The sequence below is a fragment of the Tupaia chinensis genome, unplaced genomic scaffold, assembly GCF_000334495.1.
Source record: "Tupaia chinensis unplaced genomic scaffold, TupChi_1.0 Scaffold000314_1, whole genome shotgun sequence".
In the NCBI taxonomy this organism is placed as follows: domain Eukaryota; kingdom Metazoa; phylum Chordata; class Mammalia; order Scandentia; family Tupaiidae; genus Tupaia; species Tupaia belangeri.
In genome coordinates, this window is record NW_006159807.1 from 190,018 (window position 1) to 213,065 (window position 23,048).

Below are 23,048 nucleotides of genomic sequence, written 5' to 3' on the forward strand. Positions count from 1 at the left end.
TTTCAAAAGTAATTACACACATTGAAGCACAGATCCAAGAAGCTTAGAGAAACAGAATAAATACCAAAAGAAAGAAACAAAGAAGGAAGGAAGGAAGGAAAGAAAGAAAGAAAGAGAGAGAGAGAGAGAAAGAAAGAAAAAAGAAAAATAAAACATATCAAGACATATCATATTCAAGTTACAAAAAAAACAAAGACAAAAATCTTATAATAAGCCACAGAAGAAACACCTCCCTTAAAGAATAGAATTAGAGTGGACTTTTAAGCATACAAGCAAGAAAAGAGTGATTTGACATATTTAAGAGTTAAAAGTAAAACAGTACCAAACTAGAATTCTGTATCCAGGTAAATTATTCTTTGCAGTGAAGGAGAAATAGAGACTTTCACTGAAAAACAAAAATATGAAGAGAATTTATTGCCAGCAGACCTGCCTTGCAAAAAGCTGTTACAAGAAGTTCCTCAGACAGAAAGAACATAATATGGGTCAGGAAATCAAATCTTTAGAAAGAAGAAAAGAGCATTAAAGAAGTAGTAAAGGAAGATAAAGAAATATTTCATTTTTTCCTTAATATTAACTGATCTAGAATACAGCTCTTTAAATAAACAATAACAAGACATTGGGTGATTATAGCATATAGGTACGTACAATGTTACAAAGAATAGGAGGGGGAAAATGGGGATTATAAATTCCTGTAATACACTAGAAGTACTATAGGATTATTTAAAGATAGATGAAACTTAGTTTAAAATTTACATTGTAAACCCTATGTAAACAACTCTTTTTTTTTTTTTGCCATAGAACACATATCTACCCATGAAACAGAGAGAGAGAGGGTAGAGGGAGAGGGAGAGGGAGAGGGAGGGAGAGAGAGAGGGGGGGGAGTGAGAAATCATCCCCCAGAGATATGGTCATGCCACAATCCCTTCTCCTTCATTTTCATCTCAGAATTTTGGGCACACACATGCTCCTGGAGTGACTTTCAAGTCACAGGTCCTGGACTCAAGCCACAGTCAGGTATGTGGGAGTCCAGCACCTTAACCATCATACCTCCTGCTGGTCCCAAAAACTATTTTTTTAAAAGTATAATTGAGGGGCCAGCAGATGGCATCGCTACATTAAGGAACTGGAAGCCCACATGGCCGACCTCAGTTCAAGTTACAGACCTGGCGGCTTGAGACTCACTGTGTGTGCATGGCTATTCTCCCCAGGGGATGGTTTCTCACTTTCTCTCTCTCTCTCTCTCTCTCTCTCTCTCTCATCAGTACATGTGCCCTATAGCAAAAATCTCTATAGAAAAAATAAAAATATAATTGATATGCTGGGAAGAGAAAATAGAATCATAAAATGCACTGATTAGAAAAGTGAAAACATGGCAGACAGTAATACAATGACATGAATAATAACTCTAAAAATTAACAAAGAGTCAGAACTTGTGAGATGATAACAAAAGATTTAACATTTATATTATCAAAGTCTTAGATGGAGAGAAGAAAAAGCGTGTTGCTAGAAAATTATTTGAAGAATTAATGGCTAAAAAGGTCCTAAATGTGGCAAAAGACAAAATCTACAGATTCATGAAGCCCAGAAAACTACAGAAGGGATAAACTCAAAAGAACTGATACCTCTACACAACATAATTAGATTGTTGAAAACTAAAGACAAAAAAAAAGTAAGCAGGCAGAAAAAGCAATGCATTACTTAACTGTAATAATAACTAGAAAGACTGGGCATTTCTCATTAGAAACCACAGCTGCCAGGTGCTGAGAACATACAATGGGGAACGGACTGTCTCTTCAATAAATGATGCTGAGAACATTGAATATCTACACATAGAAGAATAAAATTGGATCCTTATCTCACACTGTGTACAGAAATCAACTCAAAATAAATTAAAAACTTGAGCATAAGACCTGAAACTACAAAATTACTAAATTAAAATATAGATAAAAAGCTTATTGAGATTGGTCTGACTATAACTTTTTGGACATGACCCCAAAAGTATAAGCAAAAAAAGCAAAAAAAGACAAATAGGATTGCATCAAATAGGAAGCACGAAAAGTTTTTGAAACAAAGAAATAGCAAAGAAAATAAACCACAAATTAAAGAAACAATACAGAATGGAAGTAAATATTAGTAAATCATGCATCTGGTAAGGTTATTATCCAAAATATAAAAGAAACTTAAACACTTTAATACCAAGAAAATTAACAACTTAATTAAAAATGAATTAAGGACCTAAATAGATATTTCTCAAAAGAAGACACACAAAGGTTCAACAAGCCTACGAAAAAATTCTCAACATCGTTAATTATGAAGAAATGCATATTAAAGCCACAATGATATATCACTTCCCTCCAGTTACAATGACTATTACTAAAAAGACAAAAGATAACAAGTGTTGGCAAAGATGTGGGAAAAAGAGAATCTTTGCACACCATTGGTCTACAAATTAGTGTAGGCTTTATGGAACATAGAGTTTCCTCAAAAAATTAAAATAGAATTACCATATAATCTAGCAATCCCACTCCTAAGTATATATCCAAAGGAAATGAAATCAGCATGTTGAAGAGAGATCTGCCCTCCCATGTTCATTGCAGCATACTTTACAACAGCCAAGATGTAAAACCAAACCACGTATCCAGCAGCAAATGAATGGATAAGGAAAATGTACTTATAATGTATTCAAATATAGGTATGATGAACTACTATCCAGCTTCGAAAAAGAAGGAAATCCTGTCGTTATGACAATACAGATAAAACCAGAGGTCTTTTTTTTAACTTCAAGGTTTCTCAAAAAATTAAAAGTAGAACCATTGTGTAATACAGCAATCCTACTTCTGGGTATACGTATCTGATGGAAATGCTATCCGTTTGTTGAAGAGTTACCTATACTCCCTTGTTCATTAAAGCATTATTTACAATAGCCAACATATAGAAACAACCTAAATGTCCATTGTTGGATCATGGGTAGATAAAATGTGGTGTAAATATAATAAATACAATGCAATAGTTTTCAGCCTTAGAAAAAGAAGGAAATTTTGTCATTTGTGACCCACTGGATGAACCTGGTTGAAATTATGGTGACTTAAATAATTTAAACAGGGACAAGTGCTGCACGATCTCACTTATCCTTGAAATCCAAATACATTAAAATCATAGAAACAGACAGTGAAACAGTGGTTTCCAGGGCCTGAGGGTGGGAAGAGGATATGGAGGATATAAACGTTCAATTATTCGATAAATCAATGCTAGGGAGTTAATGGTGAAATGGTGACTATAGTTAAAGTATACTTGAAATGTGTTAGAGAATAAATTTTAAGTATTCACACATATATGTATACACAAAAGTGGATAAGTGAGGTGATAAATGGGTTAATTAGCTTTACTGGAGGGGGACTAATACAATTGGAGCAATCCCATGACTCAATTTTAGAACTTACTGCAAAGCTTTGGTAATTGAGACAGTGTGGTATTGGTAAAAGGACAGTCACATAGATGTCACAGAACGGATAGAGCAGAGACACGTTCACTCAGATAGGAACAACTGGCTTTTTGAGAAATTAAAAGGGAACTCAGTAGAAAAATGAGATACTCTTTCAACAAATAATGATGAAATCATTGGGTATCTGTGAACCCCCAAAAGAGCCTGAACTTGAACCTTAGCCCTTCTATAGAAAATGGACATAAATGAGTCATAGATATAAATATAAAACATAAAGTTGTAAAACTCAAAAAGAAAAAAAAAAGGAGAAATCACTGTGACCTGAATGGCAAAAATAAATAAAATAAAATGAAATTCTGGCAATAGCAAGTACTGACAAAGATGTAGAGTAATTGTAACTTTCATACATTGCTGGGGAGAATTCAAATGTACTCTGGAGAATGGTTTGGCAGTTTCTTATAAAGTTGAACATGCATTTACCCTATATCCCAGGAATCCCACTCCTGGATATGTACTCTAGAGAAATGAAAACTCAAGTTCACACAAAAATCAACTCCATTTAAAAGACACAAACTGGAAATAACCCAAATAGCCCTCAAGTGGAAAGTGGGTAAACAAACAGTGGTACAACCATATATTCATCCTGATAAGATGTGAATTATTGACATACACGATATGGATAAATCTCAAAGGCAGTATGCTAAATGGAAAAAGCCAGTCTCAAAGGGCTATGCACTGTGTAATTCCATCTAGCTATAACATTCTTGAAAAACATGTGGTGTTGAGGGCAATAAAAAAAATAAAATCAATGGTTGCCAGGGGCTAAGGGTGGGGGTAGGATAGCATAAGGAAGTTTTTGGGGTGATGGAACTGTTTTGTATCCTTATTTTGGTAGCAGCCATGCAAATTCAAAGGTTAATATGTATTAAAATTCAAAAAAAACACACATGGGACCAGTAGATGGGTGGAAGTTAAGGTGGCTGAGTCCCACATGGTCCACTATGTGAGTTAGTCTTCGACCCAGGGGCTTGAAAAATGCTGGGCACAAGTGCATGCATGTCCCGAATCTTGAGAGGAGAGTGGAAAAGAAGGGATTATGGAGTGGCCATCCCCACTGTGGGATGGATGCTTTCTCACTTTCTCTCCCTCCCTGTCTCTCTTTGGGTAGTATATGCACCTTATAGCAAATTTGAAAAAAAGAAAAGTGTACATAAACAAGGTCAAGTTTACTTCTGATAATTAAAGAAACAAGTATTTTTAGAAAGTATCTGGAGTGAGGTTTGTCTGACTCTGTAAATTCACACACTCTTAACTACTAAATACTTAATGGTGCCTTAGAAATCTTCCAATGGGGTTATCAGGCTGTGCAGAGGTTAAGGCAGCTGGATCCCACATGGCTGACTGGGCTGACTGAGTCCTGGACCCAGGGCTTGAACAACACACCAGGTGTATGTACATGCATGCTCAAAATCCTGAAAGGAGAATAAAGGAGAAAGGATTGCAATATGACCACCCACTCCTACCTCTGGGTGGGGAGTGATTTCTCACTTTCCCTCTCTCTATCTCTGTCTCTCTCTCTGGCAAGTGCACATGCCCTACGGCAAAAACTAAAAACAAAACAAACAAAACAAAAAAGCTAAAAAAAAAAAAGAGAGAGAGAGAGACATCTTCAAATGATTGAAATTAGTGAATCATGCATTTATTATATTATCCACACTACTTACTGTGTTTTGATTAGAAGTCTGAATAAAAGAGGCTGCACTTTATCTGGGCTCTTTCCAGCACTTAGTATACAATTTCAGATGTACCATGAATCTATCTTCTCCTATTTATCTCCTAACCTCTGTCTAGGTGCAATCACACATTTTCTCTCACCTGGAATGCTGCAGAATGTGCCTCCCAACCAGTGTCCAAGCTGCTAGGTCCACCTCGTTCCAAACCTATCCTTCACAGTGCTACCAGAGAGAGCTTTCTAAATCCTGTCACCGCTCTGCCTGCTGGATAATGTCTTCGTAGGGGGAACAGGCCTTTTAGACTTTGGTTTCAGTCCACTTCTCGGGCAACCTCTCTCTCATTTGAACCATTTATATCCCAGCCACATTGAACAACTTCAGGCCTTGGTGTACCCTTTTTTCTTCTTTGCTTACTTAATTCTAGCTTTTCTGAAAAGATCCAGCTCTCTGAAGACGTCTGTGAGATAATAAATAGACATATACGGTCATCTTTCATATCCGTAGAGAATTGGTTCCAAGACCCTCTGTGGATACCAAAATTCACAGATGCACAGGTCCTTTATATAAAATGTATTTGCATATAACCTATACGCATTCTCATTTCCTTCCTTCCTTCCTTCCTTCCTTCCTTCCTTCCTTCCTTCCTTCCTTCCTTCCTTCCTTCCTTTTTTTTTTCTTTCTTTTGTCTTTCTTACGAGAAAGTTTTGCTATGGGGCATGTGCATTTGCCAGAGAGACTGAAAACAAGAAATATGCCCCCACCCCCGGGGGTGTGGGGGCGCGGATGGCCATCCCTTCTCCTCTCGGGATTTTGGGCACACACACATGCTTCTAGAACCAGTTTCCAGCCACTAGGTCTGGGACTCAAACCATGGTCGACTATGTAGGAGTCTAGTGCTCCTCCAATCTGCTAGCCTCTCTCCCATACACTTAAATCATCTCTAGGTTACTTGTAACAGGGTTCCGCAACTTCTGGGATGCAGACTGGTGCTAGCCTGTGGCCTGTGGCTGCCCCGGCACCCCACTGGACTCATCTGTGGAAAGGAGGTGGGTGGCTGGCAAGTCAGAGGGGCTTCCTTTGTTAGCAGCTGCTTCCCATCACAGGCATTGCTGCCTAGACTCCACCCCAGTCTGGTCAGCTGTGTATTAGAATCTCAGGGGAGTGTGAACCCTATTGTTGAATGATTGTTCTGTTGTACTGCAGTGTGGTAGTGGTACAAATGGGGTGCATGGTGGATGTGGTGCACTTTAGTCATCCAAGGCCATCCCCACCCCTCTTCCTCAATCTGTGGAGGGATCCTCTTCCACAAGGCCAGTTCCTGGTGCTAGGAAGGTTGGTGAGTGCTGGTTTATAATACCTAATACAATGCAAATGCTATGTAAGTAGTTGCTATACTGGATTGTTTCAGGATTAACAAAATAATGACAAGAAAAAGAAGTCAGTTATTTACATTCATTCCCTGTACACCAATACAGTAAACAAAATGAGATTTTTCATCCAGAATACACTGTGTATTGGCTTAGTCAAGGATATTACCATACATGCTATTGTCAACAAATAATTTTCCATTTCTTGTTTCTGATTTATTTTGCCGCCCCCCCTCATTCCCTACCTCTCCCCCTCTGCCATTTTCCACCCTCCTCCCATACTATCTCTGGTACAGTTGTTTTCCATGTTTTTTTTTCTCCCACATTTTATTGACTCACTAAAGATCTTAATTAATCTAAAAAACTTTCAGTAGCAAGTACAGCTGTTTTATATATATATATATATACATGTCTTACTTTAGGGCATGTCTTACTTTAGGTATAAACCTCAGTGAGTAAAGTGAACATACTATAAAGTAGCACCTAGCTGGGGTTATATAGCTTACTGCAGTCATTAAATAGGTATTTTTTAATTTCAAGAAAAACGAAAAACAGTTTTAGTTTTCATAGATCAAACTCAAAAAATGTTAATACTTAAAGCCAGGAAAAAGATTAGGATTCACTTCAAATAGTTGGTAGAATAAACTATCAACATTGCAAGAGAAGACAAAAATCCTTAAATATGGAAAACAAAGCAAAGAAGAAAACCAGTAATGTTTTAGTCAAAGGTCATAAAATTCTATTTTACTAGTTTAGTCTTATGGAATTAATCCCTCCTCTATTGAATTTGCATTGTTTCTGTGGTCTCATCTTTCCATTTAAATTCTGATGTTAACATTCAACTTTGGACTTGTCCATTTCATTAGGGTGACCATTTTCTTGGTTGTTTTTTGTACTCTTATTTCTGTGTGTCCTACTTTAATTTTCTTGGTATAACACTCCCTTCATGACTTCTTGGATAGCTGGTTTGGTGTTAGTAAATTCTTTCAGGTTTTCTTAATCTGAGTATGTTCTGGCTTTTTTTTTCCCATATGAAGGATAATCTTTTTGGGTCTAGTATTCTTGGTTGAAATAGTTTTTCACTTAACACTTTGAATCTATTTTCCCATTCTTTCCTTGCTTGCATTGTTTCCGTTGAGAAGTCCGGTGTTAGCCTGATGGGGTGACCTTTGTAAGTCACTTGTTGTTTCTCTCTTGCCAATTTTACTATCTTGTCTCTGTCTGTGGTTTTGATCCATCTGGCTATGAGATGCCTTGAAGAAGATCTTCTTGGATTGATTTCATGTGGGGTCCTTTGTATTTCTTGGGTCTCGATATTTGAATGCCTTTCTAGGTTTGGAAAGTTTTCTTCCAGGATTTCTGGAAAAGATTATCAATGCCCTTATTAGTTTCTTCACCTTCTAGGATACTGATGATTCAGATTTTGGGGCATTTAATGGTATCTAGTATCTCTTGTATTTATTCTCATTTTTGGGGGATTATATCTTATACATCTGAGATACGATCTTCTGCATGATCTAATTTGCTTTTAATACTTTCAAGGGAGGTTTTGATGTCCTGTATTACAGCCTTCATCTCTAACAATTTCATTTGATTCTTTTTTATGGTGTGGACTTTCTCTTTCAGATCGTGCAAGAACTTCCTCACTTCCTGGAACTCATTGTCTCTTTTCTCCTGCATCTTCTGGAGTTTGTTATCTCTCTTCTCTTGCATCTCTGTTAGCTTTGTCACTATGAATATTCTAAGTTCCTTATCTGACATTTCCATGAGTTCCCTTGTATTGTCTGTGGAGGATGAAGGGTTATTCTTTTCCTTGAGGGGAGAGATATTTTCTTGGTTTCTCATATTTCTTGTGCCTTTTCAGTGGTTTCTGGTTGTCTGATGGGTTATACATTTTTCCCTACTTTTTGGAGTTAAATTTGACCACTCTGAGGCATGCAGGAGGAGGTGACTTATGACCTCTAAACCGTACTATTTTTCTCCCTTTGTGCAGCAGACTCAATGGAAATTGAGGATTAATCTGACCCTGGCTTGATCTGGGGGGCAGGAGGGTGAAGTCTGGGCAGAAGGTCATCAGTGGCCCTAATCCCTGAAAGGGGTGCTCCGAACTCAAATATAGATTACTGGTGATTGGTTTATCCTGACTTGATTTTGGGGGCGGGAGGGTGAAGTCTGAGCAGAAGGTCATCAGTGGTCCTAATCCCTGAAAGGGATGCTCAGATCTCCAACTGTTTTGCTCTAATAAGACCATTCTTGGTAGGCTCTTGGATAGCCTCAAGATAAGGGGGGGAACTAGTTTCCAGAGAACCAACCATGTGATTACAGGATTGAAAGTTTCACACACATCCCCTCAAGGATGGGAGAGGGTCTAAAGGTTGAATTGGTCACCAATAATTAATGATGTAACAATTATAATTACCTTAATAACAACTTGAAAGCAAAGGGTTAGAAGAGCTTCTGGATTACTGAACATATGGAGATTCTAGGAGAGTGGTGTGCAGGAACAAACATGAACACTAAGTATTTTTGTTGAACACCAAACCAAACACTGATCATCACAGCTCTCATTAGACTGGGTTGTGAGGGTACAGACAAGAGAAGACAACACTGCTACCATATCTTATTGTGTCTGGCTTATGTTTCTTGTCTCCTTCCATAACTTCTCATTGTATAATCTTCACTAAAACCTGTTTTCTTATCTTTCTAAGAGCAATACTTTCTTCACTGTCTTTAGTACTTTAGTCCCAGGATGGGACCCTTTGAGATCACCCCTTCAATTTACAACTCAGCAAGCAGACACTCACATGCTTACATTTCAAGAACTGGGACCTGGGAACCAGCAGTTAGTGTAATGGCTATGTTGCCGGACTCCCACGTAGTCGACCGCGGTTCGCATCCCGGACCCGGTGGCTTAAAACTCACACCGGGTGCATGTGCGTGCGTGCCCAAGATCCCGAGAGGAGAATGGAGGAGAAGGGGTTGCTGCGTGACCATCCCCCCTGGGGGGTGATTTCTCGCTTTCTGTCTCTGTGTCTCTCTCTGTCTTTCTGGCAAGCGCATGTGCCCTATAGCGAAAACCTCCCCCCCCCAAAAAAAAGAACTGGGACCTACCATTTAAGAATCCAAGCAGTATATTTTATTACCTACTTCTTTCTGGCTGTCTTATTTGCTACCTTCAAATTCCTCTACAGTCATTTCAGAGCAAACATCCTTAGAACTCTTAATTATCTTGAAAAGCTATGGTGTATTATTTTACTTCATCTTACTGGATGTGTTTGATGAGTTAGTTTCAGCTAATTCTAGGATGCCTATCCATCTAAATCTGGTCAATTCTTTTCAGCTTTCTGAATTCCTTTTTTAAATGGACATGGACCGTGTTTGATTTCAGTATCCCCTGAAAGTCTATGACATAGAGGTTGAAGGAATTTTATGGATAACAGGACTGTCCAGTTGGGAAGGTCATGGTAATAGCTCATTTTAAACAACAAATTAGGGAATGTTTGCAATGTTATCGTAACAGCAGACTTCAGCTAAACTCACTTCATAGATGTCACAACTCACAATTGAGTGATACAGCTCAACCACTGAGATATTTGAGAAATTTGGGCCGGCTGTGGAGGAAAAAAATTCATCTTCTTTTTCTTCTTTTGTGGCTATTAATATAGCTCACGTACTGCATTGAAAGAGGACTAGGCCTAAAGACTAGAAACTTAGTGCAATATTTACTGAGGGATTTCACCTTTCCAGATACACACCAATAACAGAAGGCAATTATATTAGACAGTACAACTACAACAGGCTTTTGAACTCTGTGATTCTCTGGCCATAGATCCATTTGGAGCAGACTTGATTTAGAAACAGGATTATCAAAACTTCCCTATTATAAAAGGTTATAACTGGATAAGGCCTGAGCAACTGTTTTTTTTTTTTTTTCTAGTAATTTTCATCCTTACTTAGATGATGATCGTCTTTGAAAATCCCTTAGAGCTTTACAAACATACAACATTTGACCCATAACTTCAGGAGCTCAAGAATAGCATCACGCCAAGCAGTGGCTTCTCCAGAGGATCAAGAGAACCCAGATTAAGAACCCCTGATCTGATCCAAAAACCAAAGGAGGCAACTAAAACCCCAAAGTGTAAGTAGATATTCCATTGTCATCATTTTCCTTCTGTTCTGCTCTTTCTTTCTTTGTTTCTTGTGCTTATAGTTTTCCTTTGATGTTAAATTGATATGTGTGCACAAAATTTATTCTTTTACTGCAAGTTCTTCCTAAATGATGGGTGATAGGAAGTCTGCTCACTGTCTCTTTCTGCCTCATTTAATTGATGTGGTGCCATAAACTTCACCAAAGGGCCAATATAATAGATCTGCTTTATTACGATGGAAGTCTGCCATGGTATTGAAAATACCAACATGTCTGCAAATGCTATAGTCAAGAAAAACCACAGAAGGTCCTAGAGGCTGTGTGGGACAAAGGTCAGGCCATGTCTACTCTGCTCCCTGAATGGGTGGTTATTCTCTAAGCATATTTATGCCAAGTTCATTCTGAAGTGGTTTGGCCCTTGATTTGTAAACTACTGTTATATCTAACCCCTTATTACTGCAATACCCTTTTCTAAACATTTAACATTGGAAATTTACACATTTTGATCAAAAAGTTCCCTTGTCCTTCTCCTGTCCGGTAATAAGAAGAAATGTAAATAGCACTTTAGCAGTCTCTTGATAAAGCCAGACAACCTGGGAAACAAAATATGTCTGTGAATATTCTGGATGCTACTCCAAGAACTCCTGCAGGCCAAAGAAAAACCTAAGACTCCTGCACTTTCTTTTTTCCTTTAGAAATTTAAAATAATAATGTAGCTTTGTAATCTTGAGCTGTAAAAACATGCCTTTTTTTTTTTTTTTAAATTTAGATTTTTGTCATAGGGCCCGTGTCAATGCCAGAAAGAGATAGAGACAGAAAGAGAAAGTAAGAAATCACCACCAGGGGGATAGCCACACCGGAGTCATGCAACACTGGAGTCATGCAATCAATTCTCCTTTCAGGATTTTGGGCACGTGTGCATTCACACCTGGCGTCTGTTCCAAGGTGTGAATGGGGACTCAAACCATGCAATTCGGCTATGTGGGATCTAGCCACCTTAACTACCATGCCACCTGACTGGCTCAAAATATGCCTTTTTAAATGAATTATATTGTAAGTCACATCAGATTGTTTAGTAATATTTGAGGCATAGATATAACCTATCCAATAGATAGTTTCTTATCCATTCATAGTTTCTTCTTTCCCTCTTTCTCTCTTCTCTCTGTCTCTCTGTGTCTCCCTTCTCCTTGAGATTTTAATTTCACTTCTCTCTCTTTTTTTTGTTTAATGCCAGAGGGTGCATGCACACATGAGACAGTGCATAACTTCCAACAGGGCCTGTTCATGAGTCAATCTCTTTTCCCCCAGTTATCCATCCTGCCAGGGCCCTGAGCATGTGCACATGTGCCTGGTGTAGTTTTTAAGCTGTGAGGCCTGGGACATGAGTCCTGGTCAGTATGACATGTGGAATCTGCCTTCCTACGTGCAGTGCCTAACCACTGAACTATGAGGATGGCCCTCATTCTAGGTCCTCTTAAACATCTTCCTACAAAAATTAACAGTATGTTCTTTGTCTTGGTAAATGCCTCCAAGCAAATTAATGATTGTTCTAACTCAGATCCTTTTTTGACTCCAAATCAATGTTTGAAAAAAAAAAAGTAGGGGGTTAGATTAAGGTCTTATAAGACATCTGCATATGTAACTGAAGAAGTAGTTCTAATTTAAGGGTGGTGATGGTTGTGCCTTGACAAAAACAGACAAACAAAACCACCCATCCTCAAAAATTTCTCCTTTAAACCATAATAAAAATGAAAAGCAATCTCTTAAGGAGGCTGGGTAAATAAGTTGCCATTTGTGAGCAAAATCTGCAAAATGATAGGACTTTGAGGACCGCCTTCCATGGAAAAGCTTCTAACCGTTAAAATCACCATTGTAGTGTTATTATCTGAATCACCTCTGAGAGTCAGATACATACGCACCTGTGATCAGCTGGTAATTCAGCAAACGAAGCAGCCTTCTCCATGTCCTGCTTGTTGCTTTTAAGTAGTTCTGGTGTAACCACGCACACAACTTTGGATGTGTAATGACGATATGGTGCTAAATTAAGGTTACTGCTTTGAGCCTAGAGCCCAGCTGGCCAAGCTAATAGCAGGAGGTGAGTGGTGGTTTAGCACCTCAATGTGGAACACTTGCAGATGCAAGTCTAGGCGGGTAGACAATAGATAGCAGTAGAACTTGGAAAGCAAATCAGCAATTCTGTTTAAAAATGAGAGTAAATGATGCATGTTGGGAAGAGCAAAAATGGTAGCTGTCTTGTTTAAACTAAATGTTTAAGCCAGGACATGGCCATTGGAATAATAATCTCCTGGAAAGCAATATTTAAATGTATCCATCATCATTTAGGTTTTAGACACACAGTTAAATATTATTGATCATTTGCAATTGTGTGCATCCATGTGTACATATATTAAACTGAAAAGTAACAGTAGCATGTAAAGTGTAGAAGATGAAGTGTAAAAATAGTACTCGAGTTTCTAATTACCAGTTTTTAATTAAGAAAGCCACAAGCAAATTATAAACATCCAGTTTATAGCATTGCAATCTTAGAGGCTTACACTCATGAATATGGTAATTTTTTATTTTATGCCCTCTTGAGATGTCTTGTTAAAAACATTTTATTGGGGATCCTAAAATTCAGTAAATTTGAAGCCCTTGGCACCTTGTAGATAGTTAAAGTTCTTCAAAAAAAATGTCAGCAATAAATATTTGGCAAATATAAAGAATATGCACATTTTCCCAGGTGGGTGATTTTTTTTTTTTCTTTTGCAGTTCTTATATTCAAGTGATGACACTGCAGTTCAGAATGTGAATGCATATTGATATTTTCTTCCAGAAACTGCATGGGTTGCTGGGAGAAGACTGCTCCCACCGAGTTATTTTTATGCGGCACCTGGAAGTGGTGGCATACCTGCTCTGGCTTGCAGAGCTGTTTTGGACAATCAGGTGTATGTATGAGCAAGCGGTCTTTATTTAGAGCAATTAAAATTCTAACATTCTCCTCTCTTGACATGCAATTACTAGGACTCTGCTGTTTCCACTAATTGCTCTTGCTGGGGACATTGGTGAGAAGCCAATGATTTTGATGGGTAGTGGATTATCATTTTTACTTTGCTACCTGAGAAAAAAAATCATTTGCAAAATCCCATGTGTAATTAGTAAGACTCATGATTAATTGTCCTGCAAAATTAGCTTCACTGTTGCTTTTATTTTACTGCTTCAAATATTAATTAATGTTAACTCCTTTCCTTCAGTTCCAGCTTTTGAATATTCAACATGGCTTTGAAAAATTATCAAGGTTTCTACTTGCATTAGCATGCTAGAGCTTTGATTTCAGGAATAAGTATTCTGATTTAAAAGATCACACTTGGGTCATAAATAATTTTTATAGGAGGACAAACAAAGCATCAGAGCATCATGGGAAAGCATTCATGCACTAACTGAAAGTAAATTGTTTCAATAATGATTCATTCCCGTGTGCTTTTGGGGGAGACATCAGCAAATATGCAAACCGCTGCATTGTGTGTGGGGTAAAAGACCATTCCCAGGGACAGGCATTTCTCTATCTATACATATGTGGTGGGTGAAGTTCAGAGCCTTGGCAAGAAATCACAGACTCTCCAGGTTAAAGGAATCATGAGAGTCATCCTGTTCAGACTCCCAATGCTGATGATTATTAGAATCACTACAAGTTTTGTGAAAATTACAGGTGTCTTAAGTTCCACTCCAGGCCTAATGAATCTGACCATATGATACTGAACCTAGAAATATGTCATTTTTTCCCCCCAAAGTTCCCCAGGAGACTGTGGTGAATGTCTAACTTTGAAAACTATTGATTGAGGTGAGCCACCTAGATGTCTGAATTCCCTCTACCACAACAGGGCCAAGTGGTATTTGATCATTTCCAGTGTCAGAGAACTCACTGTCACCTTGAAAGAAGGTCTGTTTTGTCTCTAGTATTTATTCCCTCTGTTCTGATAACTGCAGGTGCAAGCCTGCAAGTGCCTATTGCCTTACAACTAAGAGCAGTTCTTCATCAAATGCTTGGAATTAGACTGAGAATATCTGTCTCACTGATGCAGTCATGTTTACATGTGTAGCAAGGTTCCTCAGGAAGAAATGGGTGCTTGTCATTCCCTAGGCCAGACCTCACTGCCTGTGCCACCTGGTGCAGGGAGGGTGAATCCCAGTGTGGGTGTGAGCCCAGGTGTGCCCTCCTTCCTCCTACCTGCCCTGTCTGTCCAATCGCCCAGCCCTGGAGCAATGGCTCTTGCAGATCTTGTGGGAAAAATTCTGCCTGATATCCTTTAAAGTTTTTCTTATCAGATCTTGTCTTCTCCTGAGATCTCTTTTCGTGTAATATTTCTTTCTGAAAGATTAGGGTCAAAGAGCCACAGGAGATGGATTCTGCTTTGTATTTTCCTTCCTGGGCTTCAGGGAGTCTGCAAGGTACAGTGTTAAGGATCTCCTGCTTCTCCTGTTATTGAACTGAGTTTGCCCTAGACACAAGTTCAAATTGGAGCATTCCCAGTAGGCAGCAGAAAGGGAGAAGTCTTGAAGATGGGAATGGACAATTGAGAGTGTCATCCTCAAATAGCTGAATAAGTAATTGCTGAACAAATAAAATGAAATGTCCCAATGACATCTGTTTAGTGGACAAATACATTTGGAGTCCCCCAATACAATACATTTTAGAAATGCAAGTCTCAAAGAAACTGGTAACTGGGTACAGAGCCTAACAAAATCCAGCCCTTGCTTTAATTTTAAATCTCAACAATTTCCAAGGATATAGGTAGAAATCAGGTCTAGGCTTAGAAGACCCAGACCAAATGGTTCAGAAGTCCTCTTTATCCCCTCTAAAGGTGACCCGATGAAGGTGGCCTCCGTTTCCTGAAAGCCCACATTGTCACTGCTAATACAGTTTTGGTTCTCATTTCCTGCACACTGCTTCACTTCACAGCAATTAGTTGTGATGTTTTTAACAGAAGAATGAGAGCAAGACCCTGTTGGAATTGTCATGGCATTGCTCCTAGAACCTGGCATGGAGGAGTTAGAACAGGTTCGTTGAATGACTGAGAGTGGAGGTGAGACAAGGTGAGGATCTGAATGAATAATGGCTGCTGACAGACTGTTCGTGCAGTTGCTTAGGAAGTCACCTATCACCATGCAGAAGATGCTGTGAGATATTTTCTGTTGTAGAAACTTCCTCATGAAGAATTGCCCACTTATCCAGGGAGCTAGCTAAGGTTCCTCTATGAACATCTTTAACTGGTGTTTTAAAGGGCAAAGGAGGGCCAGAGGGTGATGACGTGGTAAAACAGGATGCTCTGTGAGTGTAAACCACCTGGGAAAGTTCTGGGTTCACACTCAGAGACTCCCTGAGTACATCAGGTGCACCCGTGCCCATGATCAGGGCAGGCTGAGGCTAGGGGTGGATCTGACATCAAGAGCTTGTTGAGATCCGCACTTTCTCATGGAAGAAATAAATAAATAAACTGTTTTTAAGGGTAAAAAGTAAGAATACAGCATCATTTAAAAGTAACTCCGAATTTCTGAGAGTGGGCTTTTGTATATAAGTGCTTCAAAGAAATGGATTTGGCACAGGCTGAGGTGGGCGGGGTGCCAGTGCAGGCAAGATCTGAAGAGGCGGCACATCCGTGGCTAATGTGCATGTGGGCCTGCAGCTGCTTCAACTTACCAGGCCTGGGCTGAGTAATTGTGATAAGACATAAAACAGAGGTCCTGACTATCGGGTCATTAAAGGAGCCCATGCCCTCCTAACCCACAGCAGAGGGTTAGTCCGGGTGCTCTGGTTGAGTTGCAGCTGAATTAACTGCCTTCTGCCTGTCAGCATGCCCCTCCTCCCATCCAGCTTTCATCCAGACAAACTTCTGATGTGTCCTGTCTAGCCCGTGGGTGGTGGATGGTGAGGCAGGGAGTCAGCAAAGACCATAGTAATTGCAGTAGGGTTAGGAAGTTACAGCTTCCAAAGTGCTTTTGCACCTATTGTCTCATAATACTCCTTAGGGTTTTATTATGAATATCTGCCTTTATAAAGAAACTGAGGTAGGAGACTGTCTGATTATGGTGACATGCTTATTATTCTAAACCTTGGTAATTTTCTTCCATACCAGAGCAACTTTTCTGGTATCACCTCCAGGCCCAGAAAGAGGGCTTGAAGTTGACATTGGACAAATGATGCCTTTTAAAATTTAAAAGCAAGGTGGAAAAATGTCTTCTATAGTTCTCTAAAGTTTAGCTATTAAAAAAAATGGACTTATCTTTATTTACTTGTATATTACTGATATAGTCAATGGAACCACTGAATATTGACAAATGTCTAAAATGTCAGAATTAGAGACAGGTTTCAAGAAAAATATGGTAACTCACATTCCTACCTAGTTATCTTTGGATACCTTGAACATGCTGTAATGCATAAATATACTATAATATGAATGGATTTTTTTTTTTGGAGAGGTTTTTGCTATAGGGCGCCTGCACTCACCAGAAAGACAGAGAGAGACAGAGACAGAAAGCCAGAAATCACCCCCCAGGGGGGATAGCCATGCCGCAATCCCTTCTCCTCCATTCTGCTCTTGGGTCTTGGGCATGCATGCACACGCGCCCAGCGTGAGTTTAAGCCACCGGGTCCAGTACTCGAACCGTGGTCGACTACATGGGAGCCTAGTAACATAGCCATTACACTAATTGCTGGTCCCCCATGACTGGATTTTTTATTGTAAGTGATGAGATGTGAAAAAGGGAAAAAAGAGAGGGGGAGTGTCTTTTGATTGCTCTTATTCTATTGGTTTTCCAGCTTCAAGATTTCTGAAGCTAACAGTTTATAGAGAACTAAAATAACTGGACAATGGACAATGAAGCTATATCTTATTTTGGCCCTTCTGTAGGTCTTTATACCTTATTGAAACCAACTTGCACCCAAGAAATATTTATTATTGGTATTTCTAATAAAGAATGATTCCAGGACACACCTATCTGCAACAGTAATTTGTGTCTTAGCAGAGGCATCTGCTTCTTTCTTTCTGAGCTGGTGTGAGGTCAAGGTTACCTCGGGTCCAGAATATCAGGCATGTGGCATATTTGCAGGGAAGCTGTTTAGTACTAAAACAGCTTTGACATCGTATTTACTACTGGGTTAAAGTCCTACAGACCAATTGTTAATACGGGAAATATAGCCAGGAGATGACTCTAATACAACACTAACAGGAAGGTAAGGCCTGTAGAAACACTACATAAATAGTGTTCCTCTTGTATTATGTTAATTTTTAGAATAACCTTGCAGCAGCATTTCATCATGACATTCACATCTATATACCCTCATGATGACTGAGGTTGCTTCTTCAGGCACAGAAATATGTTCTTCTTGCCTGTGGCTGCCAAAGTAAATAGAAATCAATGGAAGGCAGCAAAAGTGCTGAAGTCATTCCAATAAGGGAAGTGCTTGTTAATTTAAATTTTGCACTTGACATTGGTAAAGACTAATAGCAGAAAATAATGTCTTACGCTGACTTCTAAAGTCATTTTGGTCATCGCTTATCTTGTATTTCTTTATTGCTGCAAAAATAGTATTATAAATAAGAAACACGTCTAATTGTGATAGATCAATAAGATAAGGGAGGAAATAAAGTTTTACATGTATTAGTACTATTCAGGGCTTAAACAACTTCGCAAAAAGGATCTTATCACATTGTACTTGGATTGAGTGACCGGTATGTGTGCGCACACACATATGCATGTCTACATGTGTGTGTATTTCAGAAACTTCAAAAAGCACCTCCTGCTGCTTTCCAAACCAGGCAAATATGTTTGAAGCCTGTTGGTAATTTAAAATAGGAAGATATACACAGAGTTGAAGGTGGCTACACAGGAAATGAGAAAAGTCTTGACTCCACTGAGCAAAATGAATGTGCCATTGTATCACTAAATAATTGGAAGGGTGGGTCTGTGTTGTTGATGCTTAGCAGGTGTCCATAAATCAGAATAAATGTTTGTAATTAATTGTTATTAGTGTTAATAAGAAAGGGTTTTACATAGACAAACTTGCTTTTCTCTTAGTTAAATCCTTTTAGAGTTCAGGGCTTGACACTTCAATCCTAAATGGATTGAGAAACTAAAGTGTTTTGAGGATTCCATGCTTGAGCCACAGAATATTGTAACCTGGAATCTGTTTATTCTCTCTTTTACCTCAGTGGAACTCCTAACTTTAGACAAATGTTAGATTCCTACTCTGAGCTCTAGAATTCCACAAGATGTTAGAACACCCACTTCAAAGCAAAAGTTTTTTTGAAAAGAAAACTCCCAGTTGACCAGTTCTTACAGTGAAAGTTTCAGATTGCGCTATTAGGTCAAATCAACCTGCTCCGCTGTGGGTCTGTCTGCCTCCACACCTGTCTGAAAGAGGTCAGCTTTGCTAGGTAGGCCCAGAACATCTGCTTTCACTTCATTTTTCCACCCTGAAAAGACAGCTGTTAAAAACAAAACAAAACGAAACAAAACAAAACCGAGAGCTTTCTCCCTGGGTTCATTTTTCAGATTTTTCAAAAAGCCTGACTCAGGCGCTTTGTATCCCACTATGCCACCTAAGCCTGATGGTGAAGGCTGTTACTATTTAATCTGGACACTTTTCTATTTATTTATTTATTTATTTATTTATTTATTGGAGAAGTTTTTTTTTTGCTAGAGGGCATATGCACTTGCCAGAAATACAGAGAGAGACAGAGAGACAGAAAATGAGAAATCGCCCCCAAGGGGGGATGACCGCGCCGCAATCCCTTCTCCTCCATTTTCTTCTTGGGATCTTAGGCACGCACGCACACGCGCCTGGCGTGAGTTTTAGCCGCTGGGTCCAGGACTCAAACCGCAGTCAACTACATGGGAGTCAAGCGACATAGCCATTACGCTAACTGCTGGTCCCTCCGGACACATTTCTATAAGGGAATAATCCTAGAGAGAAAGACAGGCTATGAATTCATAGGATGCAGGAAAAAGATATTGCAGAAAAGAAACAGCCTAGCATTTGAAATCTGCCATGTGTTTTGGAGCTCAACTTGGAACCAGGAGAAACAAGGAGAAGGAGGAGTCTGGAATTAATTGTTCAACATACACTACATGAGATCTAGATACAGAATATGTGATGAAAGCATTCTTTTTCTTTTTTTTAAGAGAACATGAAAAAGAACATTAGGACTATTGCCACCCTTGGAACTCAAATGCCTAGCAAATGCAAGATTGTATTTGTTAATCCCAGCAAAGTCATAGAAAAAATACTTATGAGGGGACCAGCAGGTGGCGTGGTGGTTAAGACTCTGGACACTCCCACATGGCCGACCAGGGTTCAAGTCCTGAATCTGGTGGTTTGCTTTCTCACTTCCTTTCTCTCTCACTCTCACCCTCTGTCTCTCTCTGGTCAAATTAAGAAATAAATGAATGAGTAAATAAAAAAAAATAATTATTTAAAAAAATACTTATGAGAACAGTTTTAATCAGAATAGAGCAATAGCAAGAAAATACATTATGGCTAGTTTGGATCTAAGACTGCACAGCCCTCACATCTGGAAAGGAAGCAAGTGATACGTTCTATTTGCATTGTACCCTGACTCATGATGCTCTCGCCCATGCCACAGTCACTGGCCATTTGTGGCAAGATGCTATGTAGACTGTACCACCATTAGATGGATGTTCAACTAGCTAACAGGATGAAGTCACAGACTGGCTTCCCAAGACTGGGTCAGCATGACCCAGAGGCAGAAGAAGGCAGGGTTTATGAGTGTTGGGATGAATCCACTCCTGCCTGTATGTTTCAAAAATAATCTTAATGATGGGAAAGAGAGATAAGAAAGGAAACTCATTAAACTTGTCAAATATGAGATGTAGCTAGGTCAGCTCTATGCAAGCATGGCAGAAAAAACATTTAGAAGTCATAACAGACTTTTAAACAAATGAGCTGGCAGCGAAGCACTGAAGTGAATAGACCATGGGTTCTGTTAAAATAAAAAAAAAAATGCTTCTATGAAAGATAATAAGTTGCAAAGTAGTAGTTTGGTTAGCAATACTAGTTGTCTCTGAAGAGCATACCTGTGGGGTCCGTGGAGAGAGGGTGTCGCTTCTCCACTCTTAACGTGAAGTCCCAGAATCAATCTCAGAACGTTCAGAAGCCCCCTTCACAAAGTCCTCTGATTTTCCCATTAGGTACTGGCCACCTCACTCAGCTTGGCCAGAATGAAGGTCTATATCTTGGCTTAGTTCTGCTTTGTGTAGAAGATTTTCTTGCAGTAAAAGTTACCTTTCTGGAAACATTTGGAAGAGTGAAATGCCACATCTCCCATTTCTAGCAATATATTTGTCTGCCATAATTTGGCCTAGAAGCTTAAGCAAGAAGACCACTTGGAGCCAGACTTCAGAGTGATCTGTCTCTGAGGAATAACTTTCATATTGTACTGTTCGGTTTTGCAATTCTTCCTAAGCTACTGTAAATTCTCAGCATAAATCTGCAGAAAAGACTTCACCCTCCACATCAAACCCTTATAAGGATCAGTTTCTGCTCTCATTTTAGAATCTCCTTTCTAATAGTCTAAGGCAGACAGAGGCTAACCAAGAAATCCAGACACTGCACCAATGGGTTAAATCACATGTCAAAGGGGCACCCATAACATATTACAAGCTTTTCATCACATAATACATCACTTGGGAAAACATATTTGGGGCAGGTTTTCTAATTCATCTTCCTGGTGTTAAATGAGCACATCTCCGGTATTCGTGTCTTTCTGCTTCAATTAAAACAATCATGCCTGTTCTTTTAGGAAACTATTAAAGGTTTTATTACCTCTTTATTTCACTGCTGATATTCAGCTTCTCCTCCTGGTTCCATTTCCCAATGCACCTCTCTCTCTCCCTGTCTCTGGATTTGCTTCTCAGCACATCATACAGTTTTGACCATTGTTTGATAAAATTATCACTGTAAAAATATAACTTGTTTAATGACTATCAACAGGAGCTTATTATCTTCTGCATACTAGAAAAATTTAATGGGTGGAAATGGGCAAAGGAAACATGAGGTAGTTCATGTTCTCAATAGGGAGAGAAAATGTCAATGCTCAAAACATGCAGAACACAATTTACTAGCAACATAGAGCCAAGCACTTGATCACTGTACAGCTAAGTCATCAAGAAATTTTAAATAGAAAGAGCAACCCTCATAATTATGAAAGTCTTTCTGGAGAGGAGTATAACATTTTTGTTTTAACAGAGTTGAAAAGGAAAGCTATTTAGGGCTCAGAAAATGAATGGCCTGAGCATACAGGGAGGGAGGAACAGGGATTCTAGTGAAGTGAGCAGAAGGGAGGCCCTCTCTGTGGGAAGCCCTGGTGAGAGGACTACTGATGGAGACCTGGAGGCATGGCTTGAGGCAGGGCTTGCTGAAGTCCCTAACAGAGAGAAAAATGCCATGGAAAGCAGAGTATATGGATTTTTCTAGCAATGGTGTGCAGGACTTTCTGGAAGAGGAGACAGTAGGGGAATAAAATTATAGTTGTTTGAACCAGGTTGACATTCCTTCCAATCCATCCTGAGGGACATAATTACACAACTCTCTACTAGAGGTCAAGAAAGATAGAGGCAGAGATAGAGGTCAATTTAGAGAGAGAGAGAGAGAGAGAAAGAGAGAGAGGAGAGAACTAGCAGTATCTTCAAGGGTGTCATAGAAATGGTGACATTTGACTTTGTTTCATGGAAGTAGTTAGAAGAGATGTTTCAGGGAGCTAAGACAGCACAAAGGCATGGAAGGAAGGGAGAGGTGGACGGCATGGGGAAGCTAAAAGTTCAACTTGCTTAAAGTCTAGAAAGCATCACTCTTTGCTATTTGCCATTTAGAAAATGTGACATTAGTTGATTTTCTTTTATTCTTCTTTTTCTCATCATCAAGGGGTTGTGTGCACTGAGAGAGAGAGAGAGAGAGAGAGAGAGAGAGAAAGCATCCCCAATAGGGTATGGTCGTGCTACATTCTCTACCCTGTTGGGATTTTGGGCATGCACACACACATGCCTGATGTGTTTTTTAAGTCACTGAGGCCAGGACTCCAACCATGGTTAGCCAAGTGGGATCTGGTTTCACTTAAAACTAGTCTATGGAGCTGACCCTACTCATTATTGTTATTATTATTTGAGAGATTTTTTTGCTATAGGGCAAATTCACTCACCAGAGAGACAGAGAGACAGAAAGCAAGAAATTCCCCTCCTGACAGGGAGATGGCTATGCCATAATCCTTTCCTCCTTCCTCTCTTCTTGGGATTTTGGGCATGCATGCACATGTACTGGCATGAGTTTCAAGCTGCTGGGTCTGGGA